Source organism: Eulemur rufifrons, chromosome 25 (genome assembly GCF_041146395.1).
Source record: "Eulemur rufifrons isolate Redbay chromosome 25, OSU_ERuf_1, whole genome shotgun sequence".
NCBI lineage: Eukaryota > Metazoa > Chordata > Mammalia > Primates > Lemuridae > Eulemur > Eulemur rufifrons.
This window is the reverse complement of record NC_091007.1, coordinates 23,868,892-23,884,502: the sequence shown is the minus strand read 5'-3', so window position 1 is coordinate 23,884,502 and position 15,611 is coordinate 23,868,892.

Here is a 15,611-nt window from a genome sequence, read left to right as displayed (position 1 = left end):
TTCAAAGTGGCTGTTACCTTTCCTATATAGGACTCTGGAACTTCTCCCAAGCTAGACTTTAACATGTCTACCTGACACTACTCCGTAGTTGCTCTCGGTGTGTGAATGTTAGCGTTCCTATATATGAGTCTTGTACTTCTTCCTAACTAGCATCTGGCATGCCAAAATAACACTCCCCCATAGTTGCTTTCTTTGAGTCAATGTAAACATTCCTATATATGTCTCTCGCACTTCTTCCAAACTTGAGTTATGTCTACAAACCAATCCCCGACAGCTGTTTTCTCTGAACGAATTTAAGCGTTCCTATATAGGACTATGGCACTTCCTCCAAACTAGAGTTTAGCAAGCCTACACTCCACCCCCGTTCGTTGCTTTCTCTAAGTTACTGTAAGCTTTCCTATACATGGCTCTCGAAATTTTCCAAACTAGAGTTAGCATGCCTACTATACACCTACACATAATTGCTTTGTCTGAGTGAATATAAGCCTTCCTATATATGACTGTCGCACTTTTTCCAAATTAGAGTGTAGCCAGCCTGGAAAGCACCCCTTATAGTTGCTTTCATTGAGTGAATGTTAACATTCCTATGTATGACTCTCGCAACTTTTCCAATCTAAGATTTTAGCAATGCCACAAATCCCCCGCCGAGAGTTCCTATACATAACTGTCCTCTTTTTCCAAGCTAGAGTTTAGGAAGCCTAGAAACCGTCCCCCCGTAGACGCTTTATGTGAACGTAAGCGTTCCTATATATGACTCTCGCCTTCCTCCAAACTAGAGCTTAGCAAGCCTACAAACCAACTCCCTATAATTGCTTTCTCTGAATGAATGATATCGTTCCTATATAAGACTCTCGAACTTCTTCCAAATCAGAGTTTAACAAGCCAAAAAAGCACCCCCCATAGATGCTTCCTCTAACTCAAAGCTAATATTCCTATATATGATTCAGCTTCTTCATCCAAACTAGAGTAAGGCAAGCCTACAAATCACACACCAATAGTTGCTTTCTATCAGTAAATGTAAGCATCCCTATATATGACTATAGCAATTCTTCCAAACTGGAGTTTAGCAAGCCTCCAGACCCCCGGACCCCACTCCATAGTACCCTGGGCATTGGCGCCTGCCTGTCATGCAGGACATAGGGGCGGACCCTCATCTCAGACACGGCATTGGTGGATTGTAGGCTTTTTTAAGTTTTTGAATTGAAGAAGTCTGAGAATTGGAATTGGGTTTAGAGTAAGGTTAGGTGTTAGGGACTAGGATTAGGTTTAGGGGTTAGGGTTTTAGGTTAGAATTAGGGTTAGGATTACTGTTAGGGTTAGAGATTAGGATTATGTTTAGTGGTTGGGTTTAGGTTTAGGGTGAGAGGCAAGAGTAAGGGTCAGGGATTAGGGTTACTGTTAGGAGTTAGATTTAGGGCTTACTAAGGGTTTGGTTTAGAGATAGGGTTAGGGCTTACGTTTAACGGTGTGTGTTAGGGCACGGGCCCTGTCTAATGTACGGGGCACTGTGGGTGTGGAGCAAGGCTGGGTCCCCACTTCATCGTACCCTGGGTGTTGGGCTTCAACTGTCACGCAGGACAAAGGCAGAGGCTCATCTCACGCATGGTTAGGATTAAGGTTTAAGGTTAGGGTCAGGGTTGAGGGTTAGGGTGAGGGTTAACAGTTAGAGTTAGGGTAAGGGGGTTAGGGATAGGGTTAGGGTTAAGGGTTAGGTTTATGGTTCAGGTTTAAGGTTAGCATTAGAGGGTAGGGTTTGTGTAAATGTAGATCAGTGTTGGGTTTAGATCTCTAGGCATTAGGGTAAAGGTTAGGGTTAGGGTTAAGAGTTAGGGTTATGTTTAAAGGTTAGGATTGGGATTAGGCTTAAGGGTTAAGGTTAAGGTTATGGGTTATGACTAAGGATCAACGGTTAGGGTTATTTTTAGGCATAGGGTTAGGGTAAGGGGTTAGAGTTAGTGTTAGTGTTGTTGGTCGGGTTAAGGTTAGGGTTGGCGTTTCAGAATTAGGGATTAGGTGTTATGTTTATAGCTAGGAGTTAGGGTTAGAATTACGGTATAGGGCTTGTTCTCAGGGTGTCATGCATTAACGTTAAGATAAGGGGTTAAAGTTAGGGTTACGGTGAGCTTTACCTGTTAAGGTGAGCAGTAGGATCAGGGTTAGGTGTTATGTTCTGGGTTAGGGTTATGGGTGAGGGGTAGGGCTTATCCTTAGGGCACGGGCCCTGTATGCACTAGGAGGCGAAGTTAGGGATCTGTGATGGTCGCTGGGAACCCACTCTATCGTTCGCAGTGTATGGGCCTCTGGGTTTCATGCAGGACACTGTGGCAGAGCCGGCTTTCATGCATGGCTTAGTAGGATTGTAGGCTTTCAAAACTCTGAGAAAGCAAGAAGTCTGAGAATTAGATATCGGGTTAGGATTACGGCACGGTTTAGGGATGAAGATTAGTGTTAGGGTGAGGGCTTAGGGTTAGGGGTTAGGGTTAGGGTTAGGGTTGTTGGTAGGGTGAAGGTTAGGGTTGACGTTTTAGAATTAGGGATGAGGTGTTACGGTTATGACTATGGTTTAGGATTAGAATTATGTGATACGGCTTCTTCTCAAGGTGTTTTGCATTCACGTTAAGTTAAGGGGCTAAGTTAGGGTTACGGGGAGGTTTATGTTTTAAGGTGAGCAATAGGATCAGGGTTAGGTGTTATGTTCAGGGTGAGGGTTATTTGTTAGGGGTAGTGTTTATACTTAGCATACAGGCCCTGTCTGCACTGGGAGGTGGGCGGGGTTTAGGGGGATGGTATTGTCCCCGGGAACCCACTCTATCGTACGCTGGGTATGGGCTCCTGGGTTTCATGCAGGACACAGTGGCAGAGCCCCCTTTTACTCATGGCATGGGAGGATTGTAGGCTTTCTAAACTCTGAGAAAGCAAGAAGTCTGAGAATTAGATTTAGGGGTAGGATTATGGTAATGTTTAGGGATGAAGATTAGTGTCAGGGTGGTGTCTTGGGTTAGGGGTTGGGGTTAAAGGTTAGTGTTAGGTTTAACAGTTACAGTTAGGTTTATGGTTAAGTTTTAGGGTTAGGGTTAAGGTTTGGGTTTAGCGTTTGGCACAGGGGAAGACTTCAATGTTAGCTTTATGGTTAAAGATTAGGATTAGTGTTAGTGTGAGGGTTAATGGTAAGGGTCAAGATTAATGGTTCAGGTTGGGGTTAGGCTTCGGTTTAGGGTTAGGGGTTAGGGTTAGGCTTAGGGTTAAGGGATAGGATTAGGGTTAAGTGTTGGGCTTAGGGTTAGGGTTTAGTGTTAGGGTTATCGTTAAGGATTAGGGTTAGGGTCAGGGTTAAATGTTTGGGTGCGGGTAATGGTTAGGGTCAGGGTTAAGGTTTACGGATAGGGTTAGTGTTAAGGGTTACGGGTAGGTTTAGGGTTCAGGGTTAGAGTTAGCATTAGGGCTTAAGGTTAGGATTAGGTGGTAGGTTACATTTAGGTTTAGATCTAGGCGTTAGAGTAAGGGTTAAGAGATAGGGTTAGGTTTAATGCTTAGGATTAGGGTTAGGGTTTTGGGTTAAAGTAAGTGTTAGGGGTTAGGTTTAAGGATCAAAGGTTAGGGTTATGTTTAGTTGTAGTGTTAGGGATAAGGGATAAGATTGGCGTAAGGGTTTTCCTTACTTTTATGGTTAAGGGTCACACTTAGATTAAAGGTTAAGTTTAGTGTTAAGGGTTATGGTGAGGGTTAACGGTCACGGTAAAGGTTAAGCGTTAGTGTTAGGGATTAGCGATTAGGGTTTTTGGTAAGTGTTAGGGTTAGGAGTTAGTGTTTTATGAAGGGATATGGTTAGAATTAGGATTGGGGTTAGTGTTAGGGTTAGGTTTAGGGGTTAGGTTTAGGGTAAAAGGATAGGATTAGGGTTAAGGGTTGGGCTCAGATTTAGGGTTAAAGTTTAGTGTTCGGGTTAATGTTTAGTGTTATGGTCCAGTTTAAGTGTTAGGGTGAGGGTTAACGGTTAGGATTAGGCTTAGAGGTTGGGGATATAGTGAGGGTTCAGTGTTAAGATTAGGTTTAGGGTTCAGGGTTAGGGTTAGCTTTAGGGGTTATGGTTAGGGTTAGGTGTTAGGTTAGTGTCAGGGTTAGGTCTAGTCGTGAGGGTAAGGTTTAGGGTTAGCTTTAAGAGCTAGGGTTAGGTTTAATGGTTAGGATTAGGATTAAGGTTAAAGGTTAGGGTAAGGCTTAGGGGTTAGGGTGAAGGGTTAAGGGTTTTTGTTAGGCATAGCGTTGGGGTTAGAAGTAAGGGTTACTGTCAGTGTTAGGGTTGTAGGCAGGGTTACGGTTAGGGTTAGCGGTTTAGAATTAGAGTTAGGGATTAGGTGTTCCAGTGATGAATAGGAGATAGGGTGAGAATTAGTGGATAGGGGTTGTTCTCAGGGAATGGGTTATGCACTAACGTTAGGATAAGAGGTTAAAGTTAGGCTCACGGTCAGTTTTACGTGTTAAGGGGAGAAATAGGAACAGGGTTGGGTGTTATGTTCAGGGTGAGGGATATCTGTTACAGGTATTGTTTATGCTTAGCGCACGGGCCCTGTCTGCATTAGGCAGGGGAGGAGGTTCGGGGGTTGGGATTGTCACCAGGATCCCACTGTATCGTCCTCTGGGTATGGGCCCGTGGGTTTCATGCAGGACACCGTGGTAGAGCCTCCTTTCACACATGGCATGGGAGGATTGCAGGCTTTCTAAACTCTAAGAAAGCAAGAAGTCTGAGAATTAGATTTAGGGTTAGGATTATGGTTAGGGTTAAGGATGAAGTTTAGTGTTAGGGTGAGGGCTTAGGGTTAGTGATTAGGGTTAGGGTTAAAGGTTACTCTTAGGTTTAACAGTTACAGTTCGGTTTAGGATTGAGGTTTACGGTTAGGGTTAAGATGAGGGGTTAGGGTTTGGTATAGGGTTAGGGTTAGGTACAGGGTTAGGGTTAAGTGTTAGAATTAGGGTTGAAGATTAGGATTAGGGTTAGGATTAAAGGTTAGCGTGAGAGTTAACGCTTAGGGTTAAGGTTAAGAGTTAGGGTTAGGGTTTAGGTTTAGGGTTAAGGGTTAGGGTTAGTTTTAGGGTTCGAGTTATGTGTTAGGGTTTGTGTTAGAGGTTAGGGTTTGGTTTACTGTTCAGGGTTAGGGTTATGTTTAGGGGTTAGCATTAGGGTTAAGGATTAGGTTTAGGGTAAGGGTTTAGAGTTAGTGTTCGTCTTTAGGCTCGGGGCTTAGGTTCAGGGTCAGGGGTTAGAGTTGGTGGTAGGGCTTAGATTTAGCGGTCAGTTTAAGGGCACAGGAGCTGTTTAATCTATGGTGAGAGGGGTCTGTTCGGAGTCACCACAAAGCACAACATCATTCCCTGGGCCCTGGGACAAGACCTACATGCAGGACTGAGGCGGAGCCTCATCTCACACATGGCATGGCTGTATTTTAGGCTTGCTTCACTCTGGGAATGGAAGTAGTGTGAGAATTAGGGTTAGGGTTGGGGTTAGGGGTTGCAAGTTAGGGGTTAGGTTTTGACTCAGGGTTAGGTGGTAGGGATTAGTGGTTAGGGTTAGAGTTAGTGTTACGGGTTAAGTGTTAAGTCTGCTTTAGGGGGCCATGGTAAGTTTTAGGTTTGGAGTTAGCGTTAGGGTTAGGGTTTAGGGTTAAGGGATAGGGTTAGGGTTAAGGGTTAGGCTTAGGGTTAGGGTTCAGGTTTAGGGTTAGGGTCAGGGTTAAGGGTTAGTGTCAGGGTTAACAGTTAGGGTTAGGGGGTTAGGGATAGGTTTAGGGTTAAGGGTCAAGGCTATGTTTCAGGTTTAAGGTTAGCATTAGGGGGTTAGCGTTAGTGTTAACTGTAGGTCAGTGTTGGGTTTAGATCTCTAGGCATTAGGGTAAAGATTAGGGTTAGGGTTAAGAGTTAGGGTTATGTTTAATGGTTAGGATTGGGATTAGCGTGAAGAGTTAGGGTTAAGGTTAGGGGTTATGACTAAGGATCAACGGTTAGGGTTATTTTTATGTGTAGGGTTAGCGTAAGGGGTTAGGGTTATTGTTAGTGTTGTTCGGAGGGTTAAGGTTAGGGTTGGCGTTTCACAATTAGGGATTAGGTGTTATGGTTATGGCTAGGAGTTAGGGTTAGAATTACGGTATAGGTCTTGTTCTCAGGGTGTCATGCATTAACGTTAAGATAAGGGCTTAAAGTTAGGGTTACGGTGAGCTTTACCTGTTAAGGTGAGCAGTAGGATCAGGGTTAGGTGTTATGTTCTGGGTTAGGGTTATGGGTGAAGGGTAGGGTTTATCCTTAGGGCACGGGCCCTGTATGCACTAGGAGGCGAAGTTAGGGATCTGTGATGATCCCTGGGAACCCATTCTTTAGTACGCAGTGTATGGGCCTCTGGGTTTCATGCAGGACACTGTGGTAGAGCGGGCTTTCATGCATGGCTTAGTAGGATTGTAGGCTTTCAAAACTCTGAGAATTAGATTTCGGGTTAGGATTACGGCACGGTTTAGGGATGAAGATTAGTGTTAGGGTGAGGGCTTAGGGTTTGGGGTTATGGTTAGGGGTAGGGTTCATCGTTAGGGTTACGTTTAGGCAGTAGGGTTATGGGTTAGCAATAGGGTAAGGGTTTAATGTTAGTGTTGGGCGTTAGGGTCAGGGCTTAAGTTTAGGGTTAGGGGTTAGTGTTAGAGTTAGTGTTAGGGCTTAGATTTAGAGGTTATTTTAAGGGCACAGGACCTGTGTAATCTATGGTGAGAAGTGTGCGGAATGGGTCATCGCCACACCACACCATCGTACCCTAGGCCTTGTGCCCAGACCTACATGTAGGTCTCAGGCAGAGCCTCTTCTCACGCATGGCATGGTTTTATTGTAGGCTTGGCTAACTCTGAGAATGGAGGAAGTGTGAGAATTATGGTTATGATTAGGGTTAGGTGTTTGGGGTTAGGGGTTAGTGTTCGAGTGAGGGTTAGGGGTTAGGGATTAGGGGTTAGGGTTAATGTTAGCATTAGGGGTTAACGGTTAGGGTTGGGTTAGGGACTAGGGTTAGATTTAGGGTTGGGGTAGGGTTAGGGTTAGGGGTTAGGGTTAGGGTTAAGGGATAGGATTAGGGTTAAGGGTTAAGGCTTAGGGTTAGCATTAAGGGATGGGTTAGGGTTAAGGGTTAGGGTTATGGTCCGAGTTAAGGGTTAGGATGAGGGTTAACAGTTAGGGTTATAAGTTAGGGATAGTGTTAGGATTAAGGTCTAGGGTTAGGGTTAGAGGTAGTTTTACTGCTAAGATTAGGTCTAGGCATTAAGGTAAGGGTTAGTGTTAGGGTTAGGTTTAATTGTTAGGATTAGGATCAGAATTAAGGGTTAGGCTTAGGGTTAGGGGATAGGGTTAGGGTTTAGGGTAAACTTTTAAGGTTATGTTTAGGGATAAGGTTAGGGTTAGCGTTTAAGGTTAGGGTTAGTATTAGGGTTGTTTGTAGGGTTAAGGTAATGTTTAGTGGTTAGAATTAGGGTTAGGGATTAGGGGTTACTGTTATGGCTAGGAGTTTGGGTTAGTATTAAGTGATAGGGGTTGTTCTTAGCATAAGTGTTATGCATTTACGTTAGAATAAATGGTTAAAGTTAGGTTTACGGTGAGGTTTATGTGTTAAGGTGAGCAATAGGATCAGGGTTAGAATTATGAGTGAGGGGTAGGGTTTTGCTTAGGGTATGGGCCCTGTCTGCCCTAGGAGTGGGATTGAGGGGGATGCGATTGTCACCAGAAACCCACTCTATCGTATGCAGGGTATGGGCCCATGGGTTTCTTGTAGGACACTCTGGCAGAGCCTGATTTCACGCATGGTAAAGGAGGATTGTAAGCTTTCCAATCTCTAAGAAAGTAAGAAGTCTGAGAATTAGATTTAGGGTTAGGATTATCGTTATGGTTAGGGATGAAGTTTAATCTTAGGGTGAGGGCTTCGGGTAAGGGGATAGGGTTAGTTTTAGGGTTAAAAGTTACTGTTAGGTTTAACAGTTACAGTTAGACTTAGGGTTTAGGTTTAGGGTTAGGGTTAAGCTTAGGGGTTACGGTTTGGTACAGGGTTAGGGTTAAGTGTTAGGGTTAGGGTTAAAGATCATGACTAGGGTTAGAGTTAAGGGTTAGTTTGAGTGTTAACAGTTAGGGTTAAGGATAACTTTTCGGGTTAGGGGTTAGGATTAGTGTTCGGGCTGAGATTTAGCGGTTAGTTTAAGGGCACAGGACCTGTTTAATCTATGGTGAGAGTGGTGCACAGGGTCGCTGCGACACGACACCACCATACGCTGGGCCTTGGGCCAAGACCTACATACAGGGCTCAGGTGGAGCCTCTTCTCACGCATGACATGGCTGTATTGTAGGCTTGGTTAACTCTGAGAATGGAAGAAGTGTGAGAAATCGGGTTAGGGCTGGCTGTAGGTGTTTTTAACCCCTAACCCTAACACTAACCCCAAGGTTAAATCTAACCGTAACCCTTACGCCAACCCTAACCCTAACCCTAACCCCTCTCACTGTAGAATAAACAGGTCCTGTGCCCTTAAACTAACCGCTAAATCTAAGCCCTAACATCAACCCTAACCTCTGACCCTAAACCTAAGCCCTGAGCCTAAAGCCCAACACTAACTCTAAACTCTTACCCTAAAGCTAATCCCTAACCCTAATGCTAACCCCTAAACATAACCCTAACTGTGAACCCTAAACCTAACCCTAACCTCGAGCGCTAACCATAGCACTTAACTCTAACCCTAAACCTAACATGAACCCTTAATCCTAACACTAACCCTAACCCTAACTCTTAACTTTAACCCTGACTGTTAACCCTCACACTAACCTTTAAACCTAACCTTAATCGTAATCTTTAACCCTAAACCTAATATTTAACCCTAATCCTGTACCAAACCCTAAACCCTAACCTTAAACCTAACCGTAAACCTTAACCCTGAACCTAACTGTAACGGTTAAAACTAAGAGTAACCTGTAACGCTACCCATAACCCCTAACTCTAAGCCTTCACCCTAACACTAACCTTGATCCTTAACCCGAACCCTAACCCTAACCCTAAATCTAATTCTCAGTCTTCTTGCTTTCTTAGAGTTTAGAAAGCCTACAATCCTCCCATTCCATGCGTGAAAGGAGGCTCTTCCACTGTGTCCTGAATGAACCGCTGGGGCCCATAACCAGAGTACGATAGAGTGGGTTCCTGGTGACAATCCCAGCCCCCTAACTCCCGCCCCCCGCCTAATGCAGACAAGGCCGGTGTCCTAAGCATAAACTCTACACCTCACCCAAAACTCTAACCCTGAAAATAATGTTTAACCCTGATTCTATTGCTCACCTTAGAATGTAAACCTCACTGTAACCTGAACTTTAACCTCTTATCCTAACGTTAATGCATAACACTTACCCTGAGAATAACCCCTATGCCATAATTCTAACCCTATCTCCTAGTCATAACTGTAACAACTAATCCCTAACCCTAATTCTAAACCACTAACACTAACTGTTACCCTACGTAGTTACTGTTACGGTAACCTACTGTTACCCTAACACTGAACCTAACCCTTATTCCTAACGCCAAAGCTATGGCTAAAAATAATGCTAACCCTTGACCCTTTACCCTAACTCCTAACCCTAATCCTAATCCTAACCACTAAACCCAAACTTAGCTCTTAACCCTAACCCTAAACCTTACCCTGACGCCTAGACCTAACACTAACACTAAACTAACACCTAACCCTAATCATAACCCCTAAAGCTAACCCTAACCCTGAACCCTAAACCTAACCCTAACACTTAATACTAACTATATCCCTAACCCCTAACCCTAACCCTAACCGTTAACCCTCACCCTAACCCTTAAACCGGACCCTAACACTAAATCTTAACCCTAACACTAAATTTTAACCCTAAACCTACGCCCAACCCTTAACCATAATCCTATCCCTTAACCCTAAACCTAACCCCTAACCCTAAACCTAACACTAACCCCAATCCTAATTCTAACCATAGCCCTTAATACATCACTACGCCTAACCGCTAACCCTAACCCCTAATGCTAACTCTAACACTGAACCCTAAACCTAACCCTATCCCTAACCCTTAAACATAACTCTATCCCTAACCAATAATCCTAAGCCTAATCTTTAACCCTCACCCTAGAGCTTAACTCGAACCGTAACCCTAAGCCTAAACCCCAACCCTAACACTTAACACAAACCCCAAGCCTTAACACTTAACCCCAATCCTATCCTTTAACCCTAACACTAACCCTGATGCCTAATCCTAACCCTAACACTAACCCCAACCATAAATCTAACCCTAGCCCCTAACGCAAAACTAACCCCTAACCCCTAACCCCTAACCCTAACACTAACCCTAAATCCTAGTCCCTAACCACTAAATCTCACTTGAACCCTAACCCCTAACAACAAACCCTTAACCCTCACCATAACCCTATTTCTCACACTACTTCCATTCTCAGAGTTAACCAAGCTTAAAATACAACCATGCAATGCGTGAGTAGAGTTTCTGCATGAGTCCTGCAAGTAGGTCTGGGCCAAAGGCCCAGGATCCGATGGTGTGGTGTCGCATGGAAACATTCTGCACCCTTCTCACCATAGATTACACAGGTCCTGTACCCTTAAACTAACCGCTAAATCAAAGCCCAAACACTGACCCTAACCCCTAACCCTAAACCTAAGCCCTGACCCTAATGCCCAACACTAACACTAAACGCTTACCCTAAACCTAACCCTTAAATGTAACCTTAACCATGAACCCTAAACCTAACCCAAACCCCTAACCCTAACCATAACACTTAACTCTAACCCTAAACCTAACATGAACACTTAACCCTAACCCTAACCCATAACCCTAACACTTAACCTTAACCCTAACCGTTAACCCTCACACTAAACCTTAACCCTAACCCTAATCCTAATCTTTAACCCTAAACCTAGCACTTAACCCTTACCCTGTACCAAAACCTAACCCCTAATCTTAACCCTAACCGTAAACCTTAAAGCTTAACCCTAAACCTAACTGTAACTGTTAAACCTAACACTAACCTTTAACCCTGACCCTAACCGAAACCCCTAACCCTAAGCCCTCACCATAACAGTAACCTATATTGCTAACCCTAACCCTAATCCTAGCCCTAAATTTAATTCTCAGACTTCTTGCTTTCTCAGAGTTTACAAAGCCTACAATCCTCCCATGCCATGTGTAGAAGGAGGCTCGGCCACTGTGTCCGGCATGAAACCAGGGGGCCCATACCCAGCATATGATAGAGTGGCTTCTGGCATCTATCCCAGCCCCCTAAGCCCCCTCCTAGAGCAGGGAGGGCTCGTGATATAAGCATAAACACTACCCCTCACCCATAACCCTAACCCTGAACATCACAGCTCACCCTGATACTATTGCTCACCTTAACACATCAACCTCACCATAACTCTAACTTGAACCCGTTATCCTAACGTTAATGCATAAGACTTACCCTAAGAACAACCCCTATCCCTTAATTCTAACCCTAACTCCTAGCCACAATTATAACACCTAATCCCTAAGGCTAATTCAAAACTGCTAAACATTACCTTACCCCTACAAACAACCCTAACACTAACCCTAACCCTAACCGCTAACCCTAACCGTACACCTAAAAATAACCGTAACACTTGACACTTAACCCTAACCCCTAACCTTAACCCTAACCCTTAACCTTGATCCTAATCCTAACAATTAAACCTAACCCTAACTCTTAAGCCTAACACTAACACGTACCCTAACGCCTAGACCTAACCCTAAGAGTAAACGTAACCCCTAACCCTAACCCTAATCCCTAATGCTAACCCTAACACTGAACCCTAATCCTAAGCCTTAAACCTAACTCTATCCTTAAGCCATAAGCCTAGCCCTAACTGTTAACCCCACACTAACCCTTAACTCGAACTGTAACCCTAACCCTTAAAACTAAACCTAACACTTAACGCTAACCCTAAGCCTTAACGCTTAACCCTTATCCTATCCCTTAACCCTAACCCTAACCCCTAATGCTAACCATAACCCCACCATAAATCTAACCCTAGCCCCTAACCCAACCCTAACCCCTAAACCCTAACCCTATCACTAAACCCAACACCTACTCCCTAACCCCTAATCCTCACTCGAAGCTTAAGCCCTAACCCTAAGCCCTCTCCCTGACTAATCTTCATTCCTAACTCTAACCATAATCCTAACCCTAAATCTAATTCTCAGACTTCTTGCTATCTCAGAGTTTTAAAAGCCTACAATTCTCCAAAGCCATGCGTGAAAGCTGGCTCTACCACAGTGTCCTGCATGAAACCCAGGAGCCCATACTCTGTGTACAATAGAGTGGGTTCCTGGGGACAATCACGGCCCCCTAACTCCCACTGCTAGTGCTGACAGGGCCTATGCCCTAAGCAAAAACCCTGCACCTCACCCATAACCCTAACCCTGAACATAACACCTAACCCTGATGTTATTGTTCACCTTAACACGTAAACCTCACTGTAACCCTAACTTTAACCCCGTATCCTAATGTTATTGAATAACACTTACCCTAAGAACAAACCCTATCCCTTAATTCTAAGCCTAACTCCTAGCATAACCGTAACACCTAATCCCTAACCTTAATTCTCAACTGTTAAACATTACCTTCACCCTACAAACAACCCTAACACTAACCCTAACTCTAACCAATAACCCTAACCCTAACCATTACACTGATCATAATCCTAACAATTAAACCTAACCCTAATTCTTAACCCTAACACGAACCATTACCATAATGCCTAGACCTAACCCTAACTGTAACCCTAACCCCTAACCCTAACCCTAACCGCTAATGCTAACCCTAACCCCGAACCCTAAACCTAACCCTAACCCTATCCCTTAAACCTATTACTATCCCTAAACCATTACCCTAATCGCAACTGTTAACCCTCACTCTCACCCTTAACTTGGACCGAAACCCTAACCCTTAACCCTAACCTTAACCCTTACTGCTAATCTTAAGCCTTCACCCTTTACCTTAATCCTATCTCGTAAGCCTAACCCTAAGGCTGACCCCTAACCCGCCCGAACATTAACCCTAACCCTAAATCTAACGCTAGCCCCTTACAAAAACCTAACACCTAACCCATGACACACTAATCCTAACTTCTAATTCCTAACAGCTAAACTTCACTCAAACCCTAACCTCTAACCCTAAACACATAACCCTAACCATAACCCTAATTCTCACACTTCCTCCGTTCTCAGAGTTGACCAAGCCTACAATAGAGCCATGCCACAAATGAGAAGAGGCTCTGCCTGAGTCCTGCATGTAGGTCTGGGCCCGAGGCCCAGGTACGATGGTGTGGTGTTGAGGCGACCCAGTCTGCACCCTTCCCACCATAGATTAAACAGAGCATGTGCCCTTAAACTAACCACTAAATCTAAGCCCTAACACTAAACCTAAATCCTAACCCTAAACCTCGGCCCTTATCCTAACGCCCAACAGTAACACTAAACACTCACCGTAAACTTAACCCGTAACCCGAACCCCTAAATGTAACCCTAACCATAAACCCTAAACCTAACCCTAACCTCTAGCCATAACCATAACACTTAACTCTAACCCTAAACGTTACACGAAGCCTTATTCCTAACCCTAACCCCAACCGTAACACTTAATCTTGACCCTTACCATTAACCCTCACACTAACCCTTAACCCTAACCCTAATCCTAATCTTTAACCATAAACCTAACACTGAAGCCTAACCCTGTGCCAAACGCTAAAACCAAACCTTAACCCTAACCCTGAAACTTAACCGTAAACATAACTGTAACTATTAAAAATAACACTAACCTTTAACACTAACCCCTAACCCTCAGAGGCCACCCTAACACTAATCTTCCTCTCTAAACATTACCATAATCCTACCCCTAAATCTAATTCTCAGACTTCTTGCTTTCTCAGAGTTAAGAAAGCCTACAATCCTCCCATGCCATGAGTAAAAGGGGGCTCTTCCACTGTGTCCTGCATGAAACCCAGGAGCCCATACCCAGCGTATGATAGAGTGCGTTCCCGGGGACAATCCCATCCCTCTAACCCCCGCCCCCCACCCAGTGCAGACAGGGACCGTACGCTAAGTATAAACACTATCCCTAACAGATAACCCTCACCCTCAATATAAAACCTGACCCTGAACCTATTGCTCACCTTAAAACATAAACCTCTCCGAAACCCTAACTTATCCCCTTATCTTAACATTAATGTATAACACCCTGAGAAGAAGCCCTATCCCATAATTCTAAATCTAATCCCGAGCCATAACCCTAACACCTCATCCCTAATTCTAAAATGCCAACCCTACCTTCACCCTACCAACAACCCTAACCCTAACCCTAAACCCTTACCCTAACCCTACGCCTAAAAATAACCCTAACCATTGATCCTTAGTCATAACCCCTAAACCTTAACCCTAACCCTTCACGCTAATCCCAATCCTAACCATTAAACATAACCCTACTTAACCCTACCGCTAAACTCTACCCTAATGCCTAGATATCTAACCCCAACACTGACCTACAGTTAACACTAATCCTAACCCCGAATCCTAACCTTAAAGCTGAACCATAAACCTAACCCTTAACCCTAACCCTATCCCTAACCCCCTAACCCTAACCCTAACTGTTAAGCCTCACCCTAACATTAACCCTGACTCTAACCCTATCCCTTAACCCTAACCCCTAAACCTAACGCTAACCACAACCCTAAACCTAACCCTGGCCCAGTAACCCAGACTTAACACCTAAGCCCTAACACAAACTCTAACCCTAACCACTAATCCCTAGCACCTGACCCTGACTCGAAACCTAACCCCTAACTCGAAACCCCTAAACCCAAACCTAACCCTAATTCTCACACTACTTCCATTCCCAGAGTGAAGCAAGCCTACAATACAGCCATGCCATGTGTGAGATGAGGCTCCGCCTGATTCCTGCATGTAGGTTTTGTCCCAAGGCCCAGGGAATGATGTTGTGCTTTCGTGGTGACTCAGACCACACCCCTGTCACCGTAGATTAACCAGGTCCAGTGCCCTTAAACTGACCGCTAAATCTAAGCCCTACCACCAACCCTAACCCCTGACCCTGAACCTAAGCCCCGAGCCTAAAGCCCAACACTAACTCCAAACACTTACCCTAAACCTAATCCCTATCCCTAATGCTAAACCCTAAACGTAACCCTAACCGTGAACAGTAAACCTAACCCTAACCTCTAACACAAATCCTAACACATAACTCTAACCCTAAAACTAACCCTAACCCTTAACCCTGAACCTAAACCCTAACCCTATCCCTTAACCTTAACCTTAACCGTTAACTCTCATGCTAACCTTTAATCCTAACCCTAATCCTAATCTTCAACCCTAAACCTAACACAACCCTAACCCTGTACCAAACCCTAACCCCTCATCTTAACCCTATCCACAAACCTCAACCCTAAAACGAACTGTAACCGTTAAACCTAACAGTAACCTTAAACCGTAACCCTAATCTGTAACCCTATCCCCTCACCATAACACTACACTTCATCCTGAACCCTTACCAT